Source organism: Crocuta crocuta, unplaced genomic scaffold, assembly GCF_008692635.1.
Source record: "Crocuta crocuta isolate KB4526 unplaced genomic scaffold, BGI_CrCroc_1.0 scaffold72, whole genome shotgun sequence".
Taxonomy (NCBI): Eukaryota; Metazoa; Chordata; class Mammalia; order Carnivora; family Hyaenidae; genus Crocuta; species Crocuta crocuta.
The window spans coordinates 1,031,090-1,041,053 of record NW_027529427.1 but is presented as its reverse complement, the minus strand read 5'-3'; the positions used below and the strand labels follow the sequence as shown (position 1 = coordinate 1,041,053).

The window sequence follows — 9,964 nt, the reverse complement described above, 5'->3', positions numbered from 1 at the left end:
CAACCAGTACCTTCATACTTTGGTTTCTACCCCTACTGAATTACTTGTACTTCTGAAAAACTACATTCTATTTGCCACACCTCCACCATAACCTTTCTCACAATCTTTATGTTCAGCTGGCTGATTTCTCCTCATCCTTTATAACTCAGGTTGGGGGGCGCCTGGGTGGCTCAGTCAGCTGAGTGTCTGACTTTGGCTCAGGTCATGATCTCCCAGTCCGTGGGATTGAGCCCCGCATTGGGCTCTGTGCTGACAGCTCAGAGCCTGGAGCCTGCTTCAGATTCTGTGTCTCCGTCTCTCTCTGCCCCTCCCCCACTCGCTCTCTGTCTCTTAAAATAAAGACATTAAAAAAATCTATCTATCTATCTGTCTATCTATCTATCTATCTATCTATCTATCTATCTATCTATCACCCAGGTTGGGTATTATCTCCTTTGTTTTCTAGAGTGTCTTCACTACAATAAGTGGCTCAATGTGCACAGAGGGTTTGTTTACTGTTGTATGTATCCCATCGCTTCTCAGCCTTTTGGCTAAGATCAAGTGTAGTACTGTTGTATGGCCTAAAGCAAGCACAGGGACTGTTTCTGTGCATCAGAAAGAAGTGTAGAGCTTGAAGGGGTGAGGCTGTATTTCCTAAAACTGGTCACAAGAGGGCAGCAAATAACTTCTTTAGATCAGGTAGGCAGTTCCGTCACTTTTCCTGGCATCCCCGCATCCAATTTCCTATTATTACAAGTGACTGCTGGTGTTGCAGCACAACTCTTGAACTATGCTTGATGGGTGAAAGATTCCTAATGATCAGAGCTGTACTTCATTTATATTCTGGTTGGCTTCTCATCGCCAGGCACTTCACTAAGTACTGGTAATTTAAAAAGATGGTTCGGGGGGATGCCTGAGTGGCTCTGTCATTTGAGCTTCTGGCTCTTGATTTTGGCTCAGGTTGTGGTCCCAAGGTTGTGGGATCGAGCCCCAACTTGGGCTCTGTGCTGAGTGTGGAGCCTGCTTGAGATTCTCTCCTTCCCTCTGTCCCCTCCTACTTGCACTCTCTAACAATAAAAATAAATACATTTTTTTAAAAAGATAAATCAAGGGCACCTGGCCGGGTCAGTCAGTAGAGCATGTGACTCTTGATCTTGGGGTCATGAGTTTGAGCCCCATGTTGGGTGTAGAAATTACATACTTAAAAAAAAAAAAGGATAAATCAGTCACAGTTCCTACATTCAAAGGATCAGTAATTTAGTGGGAATGAGAAGTGGTCCTGAACTTTCTTTATTGTCTGACATATGAAGAAACAAGTGATCTGATCCATTTTCATCAGTAGCAATGATTGCTTCAGATGCTGGAACAATTAAGGTGCTTGATGGGCCCAGTGGGTAGAGCATACAACTCTAGATCACCCCCCGCTCCACACACCCAGGGTCATGAGTTCAATTCCCACTGGACTTAGTGCTTCCTTTATTTATTATTATTACTTTTTTAATGTTTTATTTATTTCTGAGAGAGAGAGACAGCGTGAGTAGAGAGACAGAGAGAGAGGGAGACACAGAATCCGAAAACAGGCTCCAGGCTCCGAGCTAGCTGTCAACACACAGCCCAACGTGGGGCTCGAACCCACAAACCGTGAGATCATGACCTGAGCCGATGTTGTACGCTTAACTGACTGAGCCACCCAGGTGCCCCAAGCATGTTCCATCGTAAGCCCACTGCTTTTCTTTTTTCTTCACTTCCTTCCTTCCTTCCTTTCCTCCCTCCTTCCTTTCTTCCTCCTTCTCTCCCTCCTTCTCTCCCTCTTTCGCTCTTTCTTTTTTTCCTTTCTCAGATGAACAGTTTTATGTTCACAACAAAATTGAGTGAAAAGTGCAGAGAATTCCTATATACCCTCCACCCCACACACCCACACTCTCCTCTACTACCAAAGTGGTGCATTTGTTAAAACTGATGAATCTACATTGACACATCACCCAAAGTCCGGAATTAACGTTAGGGTTCACTCTTGCTGTTTTAAGTTCTGTGGGTTTGGGGGCATCTGGGTGAATCAGTCGGTTAAGCGTCCAACATCAGCTCAGGTCATGATCTCACAGTTTGTGGGTTCAAGCCCCATGTCGGGCTCTGTGCTGACAGTTAGCTCAGAGCCTGGAGCCTGTTTCAGATTCTGTGTCTCCCTCTCTCTCTGACCCTCCCCTGCTCATACTCTCTCTCCCTCTCAGAAATAAATAAAACATTAAAAAAGAAAAAGTTCTGTGGGTTTTGACAAATGTATCATGATATGTATGTTAGAGTATCATACTAGTTCACTATCCTATAAATGCTCTATTTCTCTTTTAAAGTAAGCTTTACATCCATTATGGCTTAAACCATGACCCTGAGATCACATTTTACCAAGCTGAGCCCGCCAGGTGCCCCCAAAATGCTCTGCCTATTTATCCCACCCTCCCCTTTAATCTCTAACAACTGACCTTGACTGCCTTGTAGTTTTGTCATTTTCAGATTACATATCGGAATCATAAAGTATGTAGCCTTTTCAGATTGGCTTCTTTAACTTGTAATATATACCTTTATGATTCCTTCCATGCATTTTTGTGACTTGATAGCTCATTTCTTTCTAGTGGTGAACAACAATCCGTTTTCTGGATGTAAACAGTGTCATTATCTGTTTACCCACTGAAGTCCCTTAAAGTTTGGGCGATTATGAACAAAGCTGCTCTAAGCATCCGTGTGCAACATTTTGTGTGGATCTAAGTTTTTCCTTTGGGTAAATACCAAGGAGCATAATTAATAAATCATATAGTAAGAGTATATTTATTTACTTTTATAAAGAAAGACCAAATTGTCCTCCAGAGTGTACACAAGAATCGAACCTGTTTGCATTCCCTCCAGCAATGAACAAGAGTTCCTACAGCTCCCAGTCATTGCCCTTCTTTCATGTTATCTGTGTTTTGAATTTTGGTCATTCTGATGGCTACGTAGTGACATCTCATGGATTCCAATTCACCTTTCTCTGTAATAACCCAGGATGTGGGGCTTTCTTTCAGATGCCTATTTAGCACCTCATGTCTTCCCTGATAGGGTATAGAGCCAGGGTTTGTGCCTATTTTTAAATCAGGTTATACATTTTCTCTTGGTGAATTTTAAGAGTTTATATACGTTGGATCACAGTCCTTTATCAGATATGCCTTTTACAAATATTTTCTCCCGTCTCTGGCTTGTCTTCTTTTTCTCTTGACATTGTCTTCTGCTGAGCAAAAGATTGGAATTTTAATGAGGTCCAGCTTATTATTTCTTTCATGGTTCATGACCGGATGTCATATCTAAAAAGTCATCTACATACCCACAGTTATGTGTTATCTTCCAGGGATCTCACAGTTTTGGGTTTTAGGCCTATGATACATTTGGGTTCATTTTTGAGAAGGCTGTGAGTTCTGTCTCTAGATTTCTTTTTTTTTTTTTTGCATGTGGAGGTCCCATTCTGCATGGTTTGTTGAAAAGACTGTCTGATCCATTGTATTGCCTTTGCTCCTTTGCCAAAGGTCAGCTGACTGTATCTATATGGGTCTATTTCTGAGCTCTCTATTCTGTTACTTTGTATGTGTCAATTCGTTTGCCAATGCTACACTGTCTTGATGATGGTAGCTTTATAGTTAGTTTCGAAGTCATGTGGTGTCAGTCTTCCAACTTTGTTTTTCTCTTTGGCTATTGTAGTGGCTATTTTGGGCCTTTCATCTCTCCCTAGGAACTTAAGACTCAGTTTGTACATATCCGCACAATAACTTGCTGGGAGAGATTGCACTGAGCCCATAGACCAAGTTGGGAAGAACTGACATCTTGATAATATTGAATCTTCCTGTCCATAAATACAGACTATCTCATCTATTTCATTCTTCGATTTTTTCCCCAGAGTTTTGTAGCTGTTCTCATGTGTATTCTCAGATTTACATATATAAGTATGTCATTTTTTTGTAAGCTGTGACATAGTAAGTAATATTTATATTACCTCACATACGGTTCCTGAAACCCCTGGAATTGATAAGTGTCTTTCCAAATGCTCATGAGATGACACGATAGCCTCGGGAAGGGGTGCTGGGTGCCAGGGGAAGTAACCACGTGATCAGACGGCTGGAACTAATCAACTACCCCCATGTAATGAAACCTCCATAAACCTAAGCAAAGGGATTTGAAGAGCTTTTGTGTTAGCAAACATCTTCAAGTTCTAAGAGGGTAGCATGGCCTGAGATGACATGGAAGTTCCGTGCCCACATCCCTCAATCCGTGCCCTTTGCGTCCTACCAGCTGGCTGCTCCAGAGCTGTAGCCTTTATATCAAATGGTTAATAGTAAGTACAACACTTGCTTGGGTTCTGTGAGCCATTCTAGCAAGTTATTGAACATAAGGAAGAACCCCTGATTTATAGCTGTTAGAAGTACAGGAGGCAGGATTTGCAACTGATGTCTGAGATGGCGGTGGTCTTATGGGACTGAGCCCCTCACATGTGGGATTGGACATGAACTCCAGGCTGATAGTGTCAGAGTCCAGGTAGATAGTGTCAGAGTTGGATGGAATTGTAGGGTGCCCAGCTAGTGTTTGAGAATTCATTAATGAGGGAAATACCCCTCTCCCGCCCACACACACACAGTTGGTATCAGAAAGTGTTTCGAGCAGAGGAGACACAGAAGCTTTTCCTTTCAGGTGCTAATGTAAATGGTATTATGTTTTCAATTTCAAGTTCCGCTTGTCCAGGGGCCCTGGATGGCACAGTCTGTTAAGCAGTTGATTCTTGATTTCAGCTCAGGTCACAATCTCATAGTTCATGAGTTCAAGCCCCACATTGGTATCTGGGCTGACAGTGCAGAGCCTGCTTGGGCTTCTCTCTGTCTCTCTCTGTTCCTCCCCTGCTTGTGCTCTCGCTCTCTCTCTCTCTCTATCAGAATAAACTATAAATTTTTTAATGGATAAGTTAAATTCCTATGTTTATTGCACTTTATGGAAAAATGATTAAATTTTGTGTGATAATTTTGTATTCTGCAAACTTGCCATGATCCCATATTAGTTTGAGGAGGGTTATTTTTGTTCCCAGTCATTTCTTCAGGATTTTCTACATAGATGATCAAGTCATCTGCGAATAAAGACAGCTTTATTTCTCCCTTCTCAATCTGTTCACCTCATCTATCCCTTTTTTTTAAATTGTATCAGCTAGACTTCCAGTATGATGTTGAAAAGCAGTGATGAGATGAAATATCCCTGCCTTGTTCATGATCATGGGGAGAAATTGTCCAGTGTCTCACTGTTAAGTATTATGTTAGTGATAGGTTTCAACAGGTCTGGCTTACAGCAGGACCGTGGGATCCCAGTAGAGATGGAGAAGTTTCCCCTCACCCAGGGATGCCAAGGAAGTCACTTACCCCAGTGGGATGTCCCATTGCAAATTGCAGTAGATGATTCCTTTCTCGGGCATGAAGAGGCTTAATGTTCTCAATACTGTAGCACTTGATCCATGGTGAGAGTCAGGGTGATGGTTGTTTCTTGTAACTTCCACACTTTCACAGCATTGGGTGCCTTGGCAGAGGTCCCCAGTCTGACATACGAGTCAACAAGACTTACTGGTTGATAATCCAAGTGTATTAAGGCTTAGGACAGGGGTGCTTGGCTGGTTCAGTTGGTAGAGCATACCTCTCTTCATCTTGGTATTGTGAGTTCAAACCCCATGTTGAGTGTAGAGATTACTTAAAAAAAAAAAAAAAAATTAGGACAGTACTTCAGTCCTCCCAGCCAAGGTTACCTGTTTGCAATTTATTTAATTTTTTTAAAAAGTATTTTTTCAGGGCGCCTGGGTGGCTCAGTTGGTTGGGTGTCCGGCTTCGGCTCAGATCGTGATCTCACGGCTGTGAGTTCAGGCTCCATGTTGGGCTCTGTGCTGACAGCTCAGAGACTGGAGCCTGCTTTGAATTCTGTCTCCCCTCCTCTTTCTGTCCCTTCCCTTGTGCTCTCTCAAAATAAATCTACATAAAAAAAATTTAAGTATTTTTTTTAAATGTTTTTATTTATTTCTAGGAGAGAGAGAGAGAGAGAGCGTGAGCAAGGGAGGGTCAGAGAGAGAGAGGGAGTCACAGACTGAAACAGGCTCCAGGCCCTGAGCTGGCAGTCAGCACAGAGCCAGACGCGGGGCTCGAACCCACGAACCGTGAGATCATGACCTAAGCGAAAGTCGGACGCTTAACCGACTAAGCCACCCAGGCGCCCCAAAATTTAAGTATTTTTAACTTTTTATCTGACTATAGTCATACCATGTTAATTTTTTTGATGTTATTTATTTCTGAGAGAGAGCGAGAGAAAGAGAGACAGAGAGTGAGTGGGGGAGGGGCACAGAGAGAGAGAGACAGAATCCAAAGCAGACTCCAGTCTCTGAGCCGTCAGCACAAAGCCGGATGCGGGGCTGGAACTCACGATCCTGGATCATGATCTGAGCTGAAGTCGGCCACTCAATCGACTGAGCCACCCAGGTGCCCCACATGTTTGCAATATAATCTGATATTTTAATATTCCATTTTTCATTTCTATGAACCTTGCCACTTGCAGGTTAAAGGAGAGATGGAACCTTCATTAAAATGTCATGATCTTTTGCTCAGCCTTACATGTCATGCCCTTTACACTGTGACTCCCTATCACTTTCTGACAAGGGTGTCCATACATGGTCCTCCGCTTCTGTAATCCCCCTAAAGGGGGCAGCCTGATTTGCATAGCATCAAGGGTAAGCATGGGTTAGTTCCGATGCAGGGTCCACACAAGGTAGAGTGAGGGGCTCATATAATCAATTTGTCAATCCCTCACTATTTGGGAACGCCAGTGGGTGGTCTCGGACCTTTTGGTGGTTGTCTTGAGAACACATGTGACCTGCTGTTACTGCATTAACCAAGTCACTGTACTTCATTAACCAAAGATGCTGTATTTGAAGAACAGTCCTTGGCAATGTCCCATCCCACTTGGGTTGCAGTGGCCACTCTTTCTATGCATCCAATCAATATGCTGTATCTACTAAAGGGTCAGGTGCTAGGGCTCGTACCTAAGCGAGGGCATCTCCTTCCTGATGGCCAGGGGTATCAATGCCTTATGAGCCGGGACATGGAAGGCAGTAAAAAGTGCCTCAGGCTCTTGCAGGCAAATACGGATGTCCCTCCACACATCCATTCCCCACAAAGCCTCACTCATGAGTCATCTAATCCTTGGCGTCCTGCTGTCCAACACATAGGGTTAATTTCTTTAGAGCAGCGCAACTGTCCATACAAAGGGTTTGTGGTGAGTGCCTCTGAGTGATCAGCAGCCAGCAACCTGAGGTTTCTTACTCATTGGTGGCTGGGGTTCATTCCTTCCTGAGAAGCTCCACCTAATGATGTGAACACTGCCGGGAATTCTTACCCTTTAGGGGTATATCAACATTTTCCCCATTCCAGAGCTAGGATCAACATCCTAGGGGTCCTCTCCCCTTCCGGTGACTCTGCCACAGTATCTAAGCCGTACCTTTCAAAGTCACAGATATATCATATTCAAGTGGTAGCCCTGCTTGGGAGATGCCTAGAGATGTAATCTGCTTCCCCAGTATTTTCACCTTCTCAATGCAGCTTGCGGCTCCCGTTCCCAGCCCCACATATGCCCTTTCTTTGCCAGGTGGCATAAGAGAAGGAGGTACCAGGAAGGGAGTAAAATCCTCTAACACCCTCCCTCCCCAATCCCTGCAGAGGCTTGAACCTCCTTTATATCCGTAGGGGTTGCGAAGGCATGCATCTCATAAAACAGTTTCTGTGACAACATGCATCCACCAAACTAAATGACGCCAAAAAGTTTATGGTAGATCCCGGGCCTTGAATTTTCCGTGAATTCACTGCTCATCTTTGTCCTAGCAGATGGTACAGCAAAGCTTGCACAATGTCCTGCAGCAGAAACGTCTCCACACGCTTCACAGTATATCATCAATGTCATGGTCCATTTTGCTAATGTCAGGAAGGAGGATAGAGAATTCTCGGGCTACCATCCCATAACATGTGGTGGGGCTCTGCAGGTAGCCTTGGGAAGCCTTTAGAAGGTACATTATGGGGGACACTGGGTGGCTCAGTCGGTTAAGTGTCTGACTTTTGGTTTTGGCTTTGGTCATGATCTTGCAGCTTTGTGGGTTTGAGCCTTGAGTCGGGCTCTGTGCTGGCAGCGAGGATCCTACATGGGATTCTCTCTCTCCCTGTGTGTCTGCCCCTCTCTCTCTCACTGTCTCTGTCTAAAGGTGCATTATGGCACTAAGTAATGTATGCAATTGTTGAATCACTCTACTGTATGCTTGAAATTACTATAACACTGCTAACTATACTGGAATTAAAATAAACAAGCAAAAAAAAATGTTCATTATATCCTTCCCACATGAAAGCAAATTAATATTGGTTATCAGAAACCCGTACTGGTCAAAGTCTTTTCCATTAATCTCCTCGAAGACAAAGCACATTTGCAGGAACATTTTTGGCCAAAGCATTGGAGTAAAACCATAAGTATCTATAAATCACAAGATTTTTAAATGGGATGGTAGAAAAAGAGATGTTTTAAAAAATAATAAATAAATAAAATAGCCATGGTTAAAGATTTGATAAGAGTTAATTATATTGCAATTGACAAGAGAATTTGGTTATTTCTGTGACATGCATTTAAAAATTATGACTGATGGGGGCGCTTGTGTGGCTCAGTCCATTAAGCATCCGACTCTTATTGTCTGCTCAGGTCATGATCTCGCAGTTTGTGAGTTTGAGCCCCACATCAGACTTTGCTCTGACATTTCAGAACCTGTCCGCCCCTGCTCGCTCTCTCTCTCTCTCTCTCTTTCAAAAATAAAATAAAACAAAAAAACTTTAAATTATGACTGATCACTTGCCAAAACATTAGATTTTTGCGAATTTTATATAAATATACATTAAAGTTTGGCATCATTTTTTCCCATGCTTCCCATGAAGTATAACATACACAAAAACTTACATAGTTGGGGGGCCAAGTTGGCTCAGTTGGTAGAGCCTATGACTCTATCTCAGGGTTGTGAGTTCAAAGCCTCACCTTTGCTGTAGAGATCACTTTAGAAAATAAAAATAAAAATTACACAGTAGTAAAAACCCTAGTTCTTTTAATGGAGAAGTCTCCATTTTTTAAGAAATCAAAAACCCGCTAAACACAAAACACAAGATCTTTGTTTTCTTGGCAGATTACATTAAAGTTTCATGTATTAAATAAAGAAAAAGCTTTGTTTAGAGTTTATTAGACCTAAAATCTGAGAAAATGTCCTTTTAGGGTGCTTGGCCGGCTCAGGTGGTGGCCTATGCAACTCTTGGTCTCAGGAGCATGAGTACAAGCCTGATGTTGGGTGTAGAGATTACTTTTAATGAATAAAGAGGGGCGCCTGGGTGGCTCAGTCAGTTAAGCTTCCGACTTCGGCTCAGGTCATGATCTCACAGTTCGTGGGTTTGATCCTCGTGTCGGGCTCTGTGCTGACAGCCAGCTCAGAGCCTGCTTTGGATTCTGTGTCTCCCACTCTCTGATCCTCCCCTGCTCATGCTATTTCTCTCTCTCAAAAATAAATAAAAAACATTAAAACTTTTTTAAATTATTGAAAATAAAGTCCTTTTAAAAGAGAGGAAAACCAAATTCTAATTTTGCACCCATGTACTTTTAATATCCCTTTTTAAATTACAGAGTTTTTTTTTAATATTTATTCATTTTTGAGGGAGAGAGAGAGAGAGACCGCATGAGCACGCAAGCACAAGGGAGGGGCAGAGAGAGAGAAAGAGTGAGACACAGAATCCTAAGCAGGGTCTAGGTCACCAGGCTTGAACTCTACAGCTGTGAGATCATGACCTGAGCTGAAGTCAGAAGCTTAACCGACCGAGCCACTCAGATGTCCCAAACCTTACCTCTTTCATAAATCCATTTTGGCAGTACCCTCCAGAGT

The 9,964-nt window shown here is 42.9% G+C and overlaps 1 protein-coding gene across 5 annotated transcripts in view; it reads right to left on the bottom strand.

The window, feature by feature from the left end:
* Positions 1-9,964, bottom strand: part of MFAP5 (microfibril associated protein 5) — a 49,830-nt gene that overhangs the window by 21,152 nt on the left and 18,714 nt on the right. The window contains exon 2 of one of the 5 annotated variants that reach the window (XM_077758963.1): positions 5,397-5,717. The exons of the other annotated variants lie outside the window; for them this stretch is intronic. The gene's annotated coding sequence lies outside the window, so the exon portion shown is untranslated. The remainder of the gene's footprint in view (positions 1-5,396; positions 5,718-9,964) is intronic. 5 annotated transcript variants of the gene reach the window in all.